A 16,208-nucleotide genomic window follows, 5' to 3' on the forward strand; every position below is an offset into this window, starting at 1 on the left:
ACTATGACCAACCTAGACAGTGTATTAAAAAGCAGAGACATTACTTTGCTGACAAAGGTCCATGTAATCAAATCTATGGTTTTCCCAGTAGTCATGTATGGTTGTGAGAGTTGGACAATAAAGAAGGCTGAGTACCAAAGAACAGATGCTTTTGGTCTGTGGTGTTGGAGAAAACTCTAGAGAGTCTCTTGGATCGCAAGAAATCAAAAATAACCAATCCTGAATGTCATTGGAAGGACTGATACTGAAGCTGAAGCTCCAATACTTTGGTTACCTGATGCATAGAGCTGATTGATTAGAAAAGACCCTGATGAAGGGCGACCCCATAATGGTGAAGGAATAGGACAGGGAGATACTTTCTCCCCTACAAATTCATCAAAAGATCATTTGAATACAGAGCAACTTCCATAAAACAACTTCTGAACACTGTCAGAGGACACCAGGCACCCAGAAAGACAGCCCAGTTGCCTCGAAAGGAGGCAGGACAAAATATAAAAGATGAAAATAGAGACAAAGGATTTAGGGATAGAGGGTTTATCCTGGGGAGGGAGTCATGAAGGAGACGTTTCCATGCAATAGGAAACCCTCTCACAGGCATGTCAGTGGGGAGACTGGGAATCTCAGAGGGCTACATAAGTGGAAAAATAAAATAAAATAACCACATAGTATGTGCCTAACTGCTACTACCAGTGGAGAAGCAGCTCAGACACTTGCATCCACCAGCAGTGAGTGAGGGCTGGGCAGAGAGGCGTGGGCTGCATCATTGGTCTTTAGGGTAAGGACCAGGCTTGAATGCCCTGAGGACAATCTGGTGGGGCTAATGTGAGATAACAACCCAAACCATAGGGTCACCAGAGAGACAAAAAAAGAAAAAGGACCTTTCTGGCAAAAGGCTCTAACACCACATGCTCACAGAACAAAGACTGTGCCCTAGCAAATGCCAAAGGAGAGTGAGCCAGCTACCATTTAGGGTCCTCTCTCCCTAGAGGCAGAGAGGCAGAAGTGCAGTAGCCAGAGCCAGAAGGCAAGAGGCTGCTCCAGTCTCAGCCCCAGAGACTGCATTTTCCACCAAACTGTGAGCAGGCTGCCAGTTGCTAAGCACGTCTTCCTGGGATCCTGGAAGGTTCACATCTGCCAGGAATATCACAGCCTTAGCAGCTCCTCAGAGGAGATACACACCACATCTGGGGCTGTGCCCTCATGACACACCTGGGAAACTGAGGAGCCAAGAATGGGAAGGTGCATAAGACTCCACAGCCCACCTGGGACAGTGTGCTCATCAAGCACCCAGTTGCCTGAGCAGCTTGGACCTGGGAAGGGCGAAAATTGCCCAGCCCATCTGGATCTGTGCCCTTGTGGAGCACCTAAGAACCTGAATGGCTTAAACCTGGGAAATGCACAAAACTCAGGGCTCACTTGGGATGGTACCCTTGCAGAGCACCCTGGAGCCTGAGCAGGGTGGACCTGGGAAGTACACACCGCCTTGGGCTGTGGCAAACCCACTGTAGTCCATCCAGTGTGACCACTCCCCACACATGCCAGCGGTGTTTGTTTGCAGAGTCCATCTTCACAGCACAACTGAACAAGTGAGCCTAAATAAGTGGCCACATGTGCCTTCTCTTGTCAGGGCAGAAATTAGACACTGAAGATACTTCCAAACAGAGGAATCCAAAATAAACAAAGAAGAGTGAACCCCCCTGGAAGTGACAGGTGCAACAGATTAAAACCCTGCAGTTAATGCTGGGATTATGCATTTAAGGGGCAACTATAGAACTTTAGAACAAGTACAAGCCAGAACAAGGGACTATCTGCCACTGAACTGACCCCACACTTCCCACAACAGCTCCAGAGAAATTCCTAGGTATATTTTTACTATTATCACTTTTTAATTTTTTTAAAATGTTAATGCTTTATTACGCCTTTAACTTTCATGTTTATAACCTACTATTGCAAGGAGATCCAACCAGTCTATCCTATAGGAAATCAGTCCTGAATATTCATTAGAAGGACTGATGCTCAAGCTGAAATTCCAATTCTTTGGCCACCTGATGCAAAGAACTGACTCATTGGAAAAGACCCTGATGCTGGGAAATATTGAAAGCGGGAGCAGAAGAGGAAAACAGAGGATGAGATGGTTGGAGGGCATCACTGACTTCATGGACCTAAATTTGAGTAAGCTCCAGGAGTTGGTGACAGACAAGAAAGCCTAGCATGCTGCAGTCCATGAGGTCACAAAGAGTCAGACACAACTGAGTGACTGAATAGAACTGATTACCTTTCTTAAAAAATAACCTTATTTTTTTTTTAAATTCCATATATTTTTATTAATCTTTGTGACCAATTTTGTCTTGTATTTTTATATTATATTTTTGAGAGTCTAACCTCTATTCTAGGTGTTTAATCTTTGCTTTTTGATATTGGTTATCAATTTTGTACGTTTAAGAATCTAATCTTCAGTATCCCTTTTCACATAGGGATTTGATTACTGACTTGATTGTTCTCTTCCCTTTTGACACTCCGTTTTCTTTTCCTGGTCACCTCTGTCTCCCCCTCCCTCTTCTCTTCTCTATGAATCTCTCTGGGTGTTCCTTGTTGTGCAGAGTTCTTTCACCGTTAACCTAGGGGTTTTATCTTCAGTGCTGTATGGATGGAGAAGTCTCAAGGCTACTGTAAGAGGAGGACCAAAGCCCAGAGGCAAGAGGCTCAACTCCAGAACTTAAGAACATCAGACAACTCCTGTCTCTAGGGAGCATTAATAGACAAGAGCCCACCCAAAAGTCCCCATACCTACACTGAAACCAAGCTCCTCCCAAGAGACAGCAAGTTCCAATGAAAGACACACCATGCTAATTCTCCAGTAAAACAGGAACACAACCCTGAATATTAAAAGATGGGCTGCCTAAAGCCATACCAAACCCGTATACAACTGAAAGTCACTACTGGATACTTCACTGCACTCCAGGGAGAAGACATCCAGCTCCACCCACAAGAACACAGACACAAGTTCCCCCAAGGAAACCTTGAGAAGCCACTGGTTCAACCCCAACCATAAGAGGCAGAGTCCACAATTAAGAGGAACCACAACCTTCTAGCCTGTAGAAAGGACACCCCAAACACAGCAATCTAATCAAAATGAAAAGGCAGAGAAATATCCAGCAGCTGAAGGAACATGATAGTTCAGTTCAGTTCTGTTCAGTCACTCAGTCGTGTCCAACTCTTTGCAACCCCATGAACCACAGCACACCGGGCCTCCCTGTCCATCACTAAGTCCTGGAGTTTACCCAAACTCATGTCCATTGAGTAGGTGATGCCATCTAACCATCTCAACCTCTGTCATCCTCTTCTCCTCCTGCCTTCAATCTTTCCCAACATCAGAGTCTTTTCAAATGAGTCAGCTCTTCACATCAGGTGGCCAAAATATTGGAGTTTCAGCTTCAACATCAATCCTTCCAATGAACACCCAGGACTGATTTCCCTTTAAGATAGACTGGTTGGATCTCCTTGCAATCCAAGGGACTCTCAAGAGTCTTCTCCAACACCACAGTTCAAAAGCATCAATTCTTCGGTGCTCAGCTTTCTTTATAGCCAAATTCTCATATCCATATATGACTACTGGAAAAACCATAGCCTTGACTAGACAGACCTTTGTTGACAAAGTAATGTCTCTGCTTTTTAATATGCTGTCCAGGTTGGTCATAACTTTCCTTCCAAGGAGTAAGTGTCTTTTAATTTCATGGCTGCAATCACCGTCTACAGTGATTTTGGAACCCCCCAAAATAAAGTCAGCCACTGTTTCCCCATCTATTTGCCATGAAGTGATGGGACCAGATGCCATGATCTTAGTTTTCTGAATGTTGAGCTTTAAGCCTACTCTTTCACTCTCCTCTTTTACTTTCATCAATAGGCTCTTTAGTTCTGCACTTTGTGCCATAAGGATGGTGTCATCTGCATATCTGAAGTTATTGATATTTCTCCCAGAAGACTTGATTCCAGCTTGTGCTTCATCCAGCCCAGCATTTCTCATCATGTACTCTGCTGCTAAGTTGCTTCAGTTGTGTCCAACTCTGTGCGATGCTATAGACGGCAGCCCACCAGGCTCCACCATCCCTGGGATTCTCCAGGCAAGAACACTGGAGTGAGTTGCCATTTCCTTTTCCAATGCAGGAAAGTGAAAAGTGAAAGTGAAGTCGCTCAGTCGTGTCCGACTCTTAGCAATCCCATGGACTGCAGTCTACCAGGCTCCTCTGTCCACAGGATTTTCCAGGCAAGAGTACTGGAGTGGGTTGCCATGATGTACTCTGCATGTAAGTTAAATAAACAGAGTGACAATATACAGCCTTGATGTACTCCTTTTCCTATTTGGAACCAGTCTATTGTTCCATGTCCAGTTCTAACTGTTGCGTCCTGACCTGCATACAGGTTTCTCAAGAGGCAGGTCAGGTGGCCTGGTATTCCCGTCTCTTTCAGAATTTTCCACAGTTTATTGTGATCCACACAGCCAAAGGTTTTGGCATAGTCAATAAAGCAGAAATAGATGTTTTTCTGGAACTCTCTTGCTTTTTCCATGATCCAGCGAATGTTAGCAGTTTGATCTCTGGTTCCTCTGTCTTTTCTAAAACCAGCTTGAACATCTGGAAGTTCATGGTTCAAACCCACCAAACCAAACAAAATAGGAGGAGATAGGGAGTCCACTTGAAAAATAATTCAGAATAATGATAGTAAAGATGACCCAAAGTCCTGAAAATAAAATGGAGTTACAGATAAATAGACTAGAGACCATGATTGAGAAGATGCAAGAAATGGACCTAAAAGAAGGATTGAGAAGATTCAAGGACCTAGAAGAAGTAAAGAAGAGTCAATCAATAATGAACAATGAAATAACTGAGATTAAAAACACTCTGGAGAGAGCCAACAGTAGAATAACTGAGGCAAAAGAGAGGATAAGTGAGGTGGAAGATAGAATGGTGGAGATAAAGGAAGCAGAGAAGAAAAAAATAGTAAAAAAAAAAATGAAGACAATCTCACATACCTCTGGGACAATTTTAAACTCCCCAACATTTGAAACATAGGTGTCCCAGAAAAAGAAGACAAAAAGAAAGGGCATAAGAAAATACTGGAGGAGATAATTATCAAAAACTTCCCTAAAATGGGGAAGGAAATAGCCACCCAAGTCCAATAAACCGAGAGAGTCCCAAACAGGATAAACCCAAGGTGACACACCCCAAGACACATATTAATCTATCTAACAAAAATTAAACACAAAGGGCAATTATTAAAAGCAACAAGGGGAAAGCAACAAACAATACACAAGGGGATCCTCATAAGGATAACAGCTGATCTTTCAATAGAAATTCTTCAAGCCAGAAGGGAATAGCAAGACATACATGAAGTGATGAAAGAGAAAAACCTAAAACCAAGATTACTATAACTAGCAAGGATCTCATCCAGATATGAAGGAGAAATCAAAAGCTTTACAGACAAGCAAAAGCTGAGAGAATTCAGCACTACCAAACCAGCTCTTCAACAAATGCTAAAGGATCTTCTCTAGACAGGAAACACAGAAAAGGGTTATAAAAATGAATCCAAAGCAACAGAGTAAATGGTAATGGGTTCATTCAGTTCAGTTCAGTTCAGTTGCTCAGTCGTGTCCAGTTCTTTGAGACCCCATGAATTGCAGCACGCCAGGCCTCCCTGTCCATCACCAACTCCTGGAGTTCACTCAAACTCACGTCCATCGAGTCAGTGATGCCATCCAGCCATCTCATCCTCTGTCGTCCCCTTTTCCTCCTGTCCCAAATCCCTCCCAGCATCAGAGTCTTTTCCAGTGAGTCAACTCTTCACATGAGATGGCCAAAGTACTGGAGTTTCAGCTTTCACATCATTCCTTCCAAAGAACACCCAGGACTGATCTCCTTTAGAATGGACTGGTTGGATCTCCTTGCAGTCCAAGGGACTCTCATATTTATCAATAATTACCTTAAGTGTAAATGGGTTAAATGCTCCAACCAAAAGACAAATTCTGACCAAATGGATACAAAAAAAGACCCCTCTATATGCTCTCTACAAGTGACCCACCTTAAACCTAGGGACACATACAAACTGAAAGGGAGGGGCAAAGAAAGGACATTTCATGTAAATAGAGACAAAAAGAAAGCAGGAATACAATATTCATATCAGATAAAATAGACTTTGAAATGACCATGACAAGAGCCAAAGTAGGACACCACATAATAATCAAGGAAACAATCAAAGAAGATGCAACAATTAACAACATATATGCACCCAACATAGGAGCGCCTCAATATGTAGTGAAATGAAAGTGGCTCAGTCATGCCTGACTCTTTGTGACCCCATGGACTATATAGTCAATGTAATTCTCTAGGCCAGAGCACTGAAATGGGTAGCCTTTCCCTTCTCCAGGGGATCTTCCCAACCCAAGGACTGAACCCACGTCTCCTTCATTGCAGGCAGATTCTTTACCAGCTGAGCTACAAGGGAAGCCCAATATGTAATGCAAATGCTAACAAGTACGAAAGGGGAAATTAACAGTAACAATAATAGTGGGGGACTTCAATACCACACTCACACCAATGGATAGATCAACCGAACAGAAAATTAGCAAAGAAACACAAGCTTTAATTAGTACAGTGGACCAGTTAGACCTAATTAATATCTATAGGGCATTTCAGCCAAAAACAATGGGTTGCACCTTTTTCTCAAATGCACACAGAACATTAAATCTAGCCCTAGTAAATTAAAAAAAAAAATTAAATCATTTCAAGCATCTTTTCTAATCACAATGCAGTAAGATTAGATATCAACTACAGGGGGAAAACTGTAAAAAACACATACATTTGGAGACTAAGCAACATGCTTCTGAACAACCAACAGATCACAGAAGAAATCAAAATATGCATAGAAACAAGTGAAAATGAAAACAAAATAACCCAAAACCAATGGGATTCAGTAAGAGCAATGCTAAGAGAGAGCTTTATAGCAATACAAGCCTACCTCAAGAAATAAGAGAAACATTAAATGACCAACCTAACTTTACACTTAAAGCCACTAGAGAAGGAAGAACAGAAAAACCTCAAAGTTAGTAGAAGGAAAGAAATCATAAAAATTAGTGCAGAAATAAGTGAAAAAGAAACAAAGGAGACTATAGCAAAGATCTACAAAACTAAAAGCTGCTTCTTTGAGAATAGAAATAAAATAGACAAACCATTAGCCTGACTCATCAAGGAAAAAAAGGAGAAGAATCAGATCAATAAAATTAGAAATGAAAATGGAAGAATCACAACAGACAACACAGAAATACAAAAGATCATAAGAGACAACTATGAGCAACTATATGCCAGTAAAATGGACAACTTGGAAGAAATGGACAAATTCTTGGAAAAGTATAACATTCCAAAAATGAACCAGGAATAAATACATAATCTGAACAGACCAATCACAAGCAAGGAAATCAAAATTGTAATCAAAAATATTCCAACAAGAGAACAAGATGGCGGAGGAGTAGGTGGACATGGAGTACATCTCTCTCCACGGATACATCAGGAATGCACGTTCAGACACAAAAGTGCATGCAGGAAGAACACCAGCTGAGAGCGAACAGGAGTACCTGATCAGCGGGAAAGAATATACAGAACCAAGCAAAACTCGGTAGGATGAAGGGACTAGGGGGAAAAACAGGAGCGTTGCTAGAACTGGACCTGCCCTCAGAGGATTGGGGGACTGAAGGAGGGGGTCAGATCCCTACATTGGGGCAATTGTCTGAGTCAGAGGAGAAACATTTAAGGCTAAAACAGCTAATCTGTGGCAGCCTAAATGGAATGAGAATTAGACAGACCTTGCCACAATTATACATAGCCTGGACAGGGATGCAGGTCCCCTAGAAGGTGCAGTGGCTGGGAGCTGGAGCTTAGGGATTGTGGAACAATCCCAGGGTGAGGGATGCTATTGACTGCAGAGAGCCAGACCAACGGGACATGAGGAAAGAGATTGTGGTGGGAAATGCCTGTGGAGGAAAGCCAGGCAGCCATGGAAGCAAGGTGATACTGCTGAATCACGTGTATGGGGTGGAGCCATCACCATAACCTCTCTCTTCCCACATGCCAGCACCCGGTGGCTGAACGATAGAGAGACTGGCCCATCAAACACCTGACACACTGAACTACAGAGTAGGACCCCACCCAGGGAGCCCCTTTAGGTACCTGAGGCACTGATCTACAGAGTAGGAAGTCAGCCAGAGGGGCCCCTCTATGTGCCTGACATGATGAACAGCAGAGAAGGACCCCAGGCAAGAGAGCCCTCGAAGTGCCTGCACAGGCGGAGCTGTGGAGAAAGACTAGCCAAAGAGGCCTTCTGATCGCCAGTGACCAGAGGCTCAGAAAAAAAGCCTGTGATAGGGCCATAACTCCTGTGGCTGAGGCGGTCTGTGTCCCTGCATGCTTGGTACTGAGAGGGTAACAGGCAGGAAGGTCAGGGGTCTCCAAACGGAGGAAATAGCCTGCAAGTGTCAGACATTTTTATCTCTCTTAAGCGGCAGCCGGAAACATACTAGCGATATTTTTTCCTTCTCTATACAAATTTAAAAGGAGGTTTCTCGTAAAATACTGTGTTGGCATAATGACACCTGGTTTCACCTGAAGTTAACTATTCTCAAACCTAAAGATAACCAATGCCCTTTTCTTATGGAAATGTTTGTCTTAAGCTATGCTAATGTACTATGCTGCTGCTGCTAAGTCACTTCAGTCGTGTCCAACTCTGTGTGACCCCATAGACAGCAGCCCACCAGGCTCCCCCGTCCCTGGGATTCTCCAGGCAAGAACACTGGAGTGGGTTGCCATTTCCTTCTCCAATGCGTGAAAGTGAAAAGTGAAAGTGAAGTTGCTCAGTCGTGTCCGACCCTCAGCGACCCCATGGACTGCAGCCTTCCAGGCTTCTCTGTCCATGGGATTTTCCAGGCAGGAGTATTGGAGTGGGGTGCCATTGCCTTCTCTGAATGTACTATGCATTTACCCCAAACTGTTTTCAAGTTGGTTCCGCCTCTTGGCTCAGAACCTACTTGACAAACCAGGATGTTATACTCAGATACTGTTCCTCTAATCTATGTAAATGGAACTATTTGTATGGTGATCTGCCCTTCTTCAAGATTCGAGTTAATCATTTTATGGCCCAGGATGAACCATTTGGTGCCAAGATTATCCCAAAATGCATCTTATGGGTGAGGGGCCTGGTGTCATTCTGAGTTTTAAGACATTCTTTTCTTTCATTAACAGACTGCTAGTGACTATATAACATCCAGCTGAAGACTAGCAGGGGGGTACTCTTTCTGCCCCCTTCTGATGCCTATGTCAGAAGCTTTCTCTATCTCCTTTATGCTTTAATAAAACTTTATTACACAAAATCTCTGAGTGATCAAGCCTCGTCTCTGGCCCCGGATTGAATTCTTCTCCTCCGGGGGCCAAGAATCCTGGTGTCTTTGAGTGATTCAACAACAACCTTTCAGTACCTCCAGGGTCCTCATGACCCAAGCAGCTACACCATCTTCACACTCAACCCTCACAGGGGCAGAGCTGCCACAGGCAAAAAAATGTTGCTGTGGGGTTGCTTTGGTCATGTCCAACTCTTTGTGACTCTGTGGACTGCGGCCTGCCAGGCATCTCTATCAGGGAGGTTCTCCAGGCAAGAATACTGGCGTATGTTGGCAAATACTGGCTGCCATACCCTTCTAGAGCACTATATTTCCTACTCCCTTCATGGCCCATTCCCTTGAGTACCTGGTGCTGCCAGAACCTCTGTGACCCAAGGAGCTGCACCACCTCTGAACCTGGCCCTCACTGGGGCAGGCCCAAGTGCTCCACGACAGCCTCAGGAGCAAACCCCAGTGGACAGCCCACATGCAGAGGTAGAAATAAAACCACAATCGAAACTCAGGGGTAGTGCAGCAAAGGAAGAAAACCCAAAACCTTGCCACCAGCTGTACAAGCTGCAGATTAAGCCTGCACAATCTACTAGGCAGACTCTGTGTCTACAGAATATATAAAAGGACATTGAGCGCTCCCACAAGAGCACATGCACTAGTTCTGATAGCTATGGACACTGGAGGCAAGAATACACAGGAGTAGGACCAGATTAGAATCCAAGCCGACCCAACAGTAGGTCCAAATATCAGTACGGTGTTGGAGGGCATCCTAGGGAGATGACGTGGACTGTGACTCCCAGCGAGAGAAGGATCCTGACAACAGTGACTCAAGAAAAACATTTATTTTATTCTTGTTTTGACTTGTTCTGTAGTTTCTTGGATTCTTATTTTCTTTTCTCTTTTTTTACTCCCTCTGTTGCAGTTGTCGGTTTTATTGCCACTATGAAGTCTAATTAAGCTTTTGAGTTTTGTTTTTTTTTTTCCTCAATCACACTTTTTATTGTCGCTATAAAACTTTCCTCTATGTGGGGCTTTTGCAGTTCTGTGGAGTTCTCCTTTTTTTTTTTTTTTTCATTCCCCTTCCCTTTTTTCTTTTCTCTTTTTAATTATAATTTTTATAGACCTATTATTATTTTTCTACATTTATTCCTTTCTTTGTTTTTCCTACTGTTTTCCCCTTGCAGTTAATCTTTAATGTATATAAATCTTCTTTATCTACCTCTCTTTAGCTTTGCATATCTATTCTTTCTTTCCTTTCTCTCCTTTCTTCTCAACATATTTGCTAGTTTTGTTTTCATTGGCACTTGGCAATGGTGCTATTGGCACTTGGTACCCACTTGAAACTACCTGAAAAAGGTGCCACTTGGCACCTTGCTTTAGTTTTGCTTTCCAGCTTGTGCTTCAGTTAGTTTTGTTCATAACTGGTAGATATAATTTTTGGCTTCCTTTGTTCTCTGGGTCAATCGCTTGTACTTTATTGGACAGTTTTGATTTTGCTTATGGATATTTATGTATATGTGTATATTCCATTATTTTAATTATAAGTTGCCTGATTTTGTAACTGTCATTCGTCTGGGGTTCATCTTTGGTTTCTCGTTTATGGGTATTTGTTTTAATCTCACTTAATATCATAACAGACCACTTGTGGAATCCTCATTCCTGACCAGAGATCAAGTCCTGAGCGTTTGAAGTGGGATCACTGACTCCAAGACCCTAGACTACCAGAGATCTAACCGTAGGGGGAAGTATCAAATAGTGAGAACTCCCACAAAGGAAACCACTTGAATACAAGACCTGGCATTCCCCAACCACCAGGAGCACCCTATGCAGGACACCTCATCCAAACAACAACAAACAAAACAGCAATGTAACTGAATCATCGACAGACAGGATTACCACCATATTCAGCCTTGCCCATCAGAGGATAAACAAGCAAACAAACAAAACTCAGCATAAATCTCACCCCATACTAAGCTTACACAAACAACTGCACCAACCTTAGCAGGGCAGAAATCAAAAGGAACAAAGAATTCAACCTTGAGGCCTGGATAAAGGAGACCTCAAACACAATAAGTTTAAAAATATAATGAAAAGGTAGAGAAATACTGCACAAATAAAGGAACAAACTAGAAACATAGAAGTCCAAATAAATGAAGAGGAAATAGGAAAACTACCTGAAAAAGAATTCAGAATAATGATAATAAAGATGATCAAAACATTGAAAGCAGAATGGAGAAAATGCAAGAATCAATTAAGAAACACCTAGGGCAATTAAAGAACAAATACAATACAATTACTGAAATTAAGGATACTCTACAAAGAATCAATAGCAGAATACCTGAAGTAGAAGAATGAATCGGTGACCTGGAACATAAAAGAAGGAGTCAGTGGAAATAACTTCTGAAGAGGAGAATAAAGTAAAAAGAATGAAAAGAACTGAAGACAATCTCAGAGACCTTGGGGACAACATCAAATGCACCAACATTCGAATTATAGGAGTCCCAGAAGAGAAAAAAGCAAGGGTATGAGAAAAATTTTGAAGAGATTATAGCTGAAAATTTCCCCAACATGGAAAAGGAAATAGTCGATCAAGTCCAAGAGGTGCAAAGAGTCCCATACAGGATAAACCCAAGGAGAAACACACCAAGACTCCTACTAATCAAGTTAACAAACATTAAACACAAAGAAAGAATATTAAAAGAAGCAAGGGAAAAGCAACACGTAGCATACAAGGGAAAGGCCTTGCGTTTAAAAGCTGATCTTTCAGCAGAAACTCTGCAGGCCAGAAGGGAATAGCAGGATATATTTAAAGTACTGAAAGGTAAAAATCTACAACCAAGATTACTCTACCTGACTAAGGACCTCATTCAAAATTGATGGAGAAATCAAAAGCTTTTCAAATAAGCAAAAGTTAAGGATTTACTACCACCAAACCAGCATTACAACAAATGTTAAATTGACTTATATAGTCATGATATACAAGAGAAGAAAAATATCTACAAAATCAAACTACAAACAATTTGGAAAATGCCAGTAGGAACATCAGTTCAGTTCATTTCAGTCCAGTAGCTCAGTTGTGTCCAACTCTTTGCAACCCCATGGACTGCAGCATACCAGGCTTCCCTGTCCATCACCAACTCCCAGAGCCTACTCAAATTCATGTCCATTGAGTGGGTGATGCCATCCAATGATCTCATCCTCTGCCATCCCCTTCTTTTCCCACCCTCAATCTTTTCCAGCATCAGGGTCTTTTCAAATGAGTCAGTTCTTCACATTAATAACCCCTATCAAATTACCAATGGCATTTTTCAGAGAGCAAGAAGAAAAATTTTCACATTGTGTATGGAAACACAAAAGACCCTGAATAGCCAAAGCAATCTTGAGAAAGAAAAATGGAGCTGAAAGAATAAATCTTTCTGACTTCAGAATATGCTACAAAGCTAAAGTTATCAAGGCAGTATGGGTGCTGGTAAAAGAAAAAAAAGCAGGAATATAGACCAATGGAATAAGGCAGAAAGTCCAGAGATAAACTCACTCACCTATGGGTACCTTATCTTTGACAACGGAGGCAAGAGTATACAATGGAGGGAGATGGCTTCAGAATGGTGGAGGAATAAGATGACACCACCTTCTCCCCCACAAATATACCAAAAATCATCTGTATGTGGAACAATTCCCACATGATATCTTCTGAACACTGTCAGAGGACCCCAGAAGTCCAGAAGGGCAAACCAATCTCCTCGGAATGAAGTAGAACAAAAGATAAAGACAAAAGGGGAGACAAAGGATTTCAGAATGGGGACCCTTGTCCCAGCGAGGAAGTCACAAAGTAGGAGAATTTCTAAACAATAAGAAACCCCCTCACAGGTGGGATCAGCAGGGAACTTTGGATCCTCAGAGGAAAGCACGAGGCAAAGCAGAGAAAATTCACTACAGAGATTGTGCCAAACAGCAATTTCCAGCTAAGAAATTGGCTCACATACTCACATTCACCTGCAGCGAGTGGGGGCTGGGTGTGGAGGCTTAGGCTTCAGGGGCTGGTCCTCAGGGAGAGGACTGGGGCTAACTGCTCTGAAGATAATATGGAAAAAAAAAAAAAAAAAACAGGAAAATCCATTGGGCCACCAGAGAAACAAAAGAACATTCCATGGGAAGGCCCTAGCACAGTACTCTAAGTCTGCTTATGCCCACAGAACGAAGGACCATACTCTAGTGACTACCAAAACGGGGCAAGCTGGCTATGGTCTGTGGCCCCAGAGACAGTCTGGGAAGCAGGCACATGATTGTCAGCAGCAGAAGGCAAGGTGCCAGTACAGTCAGCTCAAGAGATGGTGACTACTGCCAAGCTATGAAAATCCATGGATTGCTACCTACGTCTTCCTGGGATTTTTAGCAGCTTAGCACTGTCAAAAGTGTCACAGTCTGGGTCCAACTCCTCTTTGGAAACACATAACTCACCTCAGGCTGAGGTGAACCTCCATGTGGCCCAGCCACAGCAAGCACTCCCCACACACTCCAGGGTATTTTCAGTATTCCTCCCTCTCTACAGGGCAACTGAGCAAGTGAGCCCGAAGAAGAAGCCACTTTTATCTCCTATGTCAGGGCAGAGATCAGACACTGGAAAGAGACTTTCAAGGAGAGTTGGGGCAAAAATCAAGGCAAAATCATGAGCAAAAGAAAGAACAGTGACAAGTGCAGCAGTTTAAATTCCCACAATTAATCTGAGGCTATGCACTTTAGAGTCAAATGTAGACTTTAAGAGAAATTACAAGCTGGAGCAAGGGAAGAACTGAGTCTGAACTGACTCCACACTGCCCATAACAGGTCCAGAGAGCTTCCTAGATATATTGGAAGACTTTCTGAATAGGCAGTAATACTGGAGCAGGAAAACAGAGGAATCACTCAGACGTCCCTCTCACTACCACTCTATATATACTCCCCACCCATATTTTTTTATTTTTTAAATACTGTCCTCCCTTTTTTTCTCATATTATCTAATAGGGTTCTTTATTATTTCTTTAATTTTATTTTTATAACTTACTTTTATCTTTAAAATACATTATTTTAAAAATAAATTCTATATATTTTCTATTCAATGTTTTTTTTTTAATTTTGTATTTTTGAGAGTCTGTTTTTTCTAGGTTTCTTATTTTTTATTTTCAATCTTTTGTATTCAATTTTGTACCTTTGAGAGTCAAATTTTTCACTTAAGGGTTTGATTATTGCCTTGATTGCTCTCTTCTCTTTTCACTCTTCCTAGTCACCTTCTCATCCCTTCTCCTTTTCTTCTTCTGTTCTCTATATAAGCCTGTGAATCTCTCTAGGTGTTCTTGGCTGTTGAGTTGTTTCACCATTAATATGGGAGTTTTCTCTTCTGTGCTGTATTGCCTGAGAAGTCTTGATATTACTCTAAGAGGCTGGGCCTGAATCCCAGAGGTAGGAGACTCAACTCCAGGACCATGTAATAGATGAGACCAAGCTCCAGCCAAGAGCCAGTAAGCTCCAGTGCAGGACACCCCATGCCAATCCTTCAGCAAAGCAGGAGCACAAACCTCCACATTGGTAGGCAGACTGCCAAAAGTCATACCAAACCCACAGATACCCCAAAACACATTACACGACACAGCACTGCCCTACACAGTGACTAGATTCAGCTCCATCCACCAAAACACAGGCACAAGCCCACTCCCTTCCCCAACCAGGAAACCTTTAAAAGGCGCTAGTTCAACTGCACCACAGACTTCACAATTAAGAGGAGCTAGGACCTTCAATGGGCTTCCCTGGTGGCTCAGAGGTTAAAGCGTCTGCCTGGAATGCGGGAGACCCAGGTTCAATCCCTGGGTTGGGAAGATTCCCTGGAGAAGGAAATGGCAACCCACTCCAGTACTCTTGCCTCGAGAATCCCATGGATGGAGGAGCCTGGTAGGCTACAGTCCATGGGGTCACAAAGAGTCAGACAAGACTGAGCAACTTTACCTTACTTACTTAGGACCTTCAATAGCTACATAGTTCTGATAGGACTATCGTATCCTAGTTCCATAGGACTGGTGCTGAAGCTGAAGCTCCAATACTTTGGCCACTTGATGTGAAGAACTGACTCATTGGAAAAGACCCTGATGCTGGGGAAGATTGAATGCAGGAGGAGAAGGGGATGACAGAGGATGAGATGGTTGGATGGCATCACTGACTCGACGGGCATTAGTTCGAGCAAGCTCTGGGAGTTGGTGATGGACAGGGAAGCCTGGCATGCTGCAGTCCAAGGGATCACAAAGAGTCGGACACAGTTGACTAAGTGACTGAACTGAACTGAACTGATGACCTTCCAGCCTGCAGAAAGGAGGTTCCAAATATAGTAAATTAAACAAAATGAAAAGACAAGAAATATGCAGCAAATAAAGGAATAGGGTAAAAAAAAAAAAAAACAAAAAAAAAACACAAGACCAAACAATGAGGAGGAAATAGGTAGTCTACCTGAAAGAGAATTCAGAGTAATGATAGTAAAGATCATTCAAAATCTTCAAAACAAAATGGAGGCACAGATAAATAGGCCAGAGGCACAGATCAAGATGATGCAAGAAATGTTTAATAAGGACACAGAAGAATTAAAGACTAAACAATCAGCAAAGAACAACACACTAAATGAGATTAAAAATACACTAGAGGGAACCAGCAGTAGAATAACTGAATCAGAAGAATGGATAAATAAGCTGGAAGATACAATGGTATCTTCTATACAATGGTAGAAACTGAAGCAGAGCAGAATAAAGGGAAAAAAACA

At 42.5% G+C, this 16,208-nt stretch overlaps 1 non-coding gene across 1 annotated transcript; it reads left to right on the forward strand.

Moving 5' to 3' along the window:
- The first annotated feature begins 15,207 nt into the window (after nt 1-15,207).
- Nucleotides 15,208-15,279, forward strand: TRNAS-GGA (transfer RNA serine (anticodon GGA)). Its single transcript has one exon. It is a non-coding gene; the product is annotated as a tRNA-Ser (tRNA).
- The last annotated feature ends 929 nt before the right edge of the window (nt 15,280-16,208 follow it).

This window comes from Capricornis sumatraensis, unplaced genomic scaffold (genome assembly GCF_032405125.1).
Source record: "Capricornis sumatraensis isolate serow.1 unplaced genomic scaffold, serow.2 scaffold1, whole genome shotgun sequence".
In the NCBI taxonomy this organism is placed as follows: domain Eukaryota; kingdom Metazoa; phylum Chordata; class Mammalia; order Artiodactyla; family Bovidae; genus Capricornis; species Capricornis sumatraensis.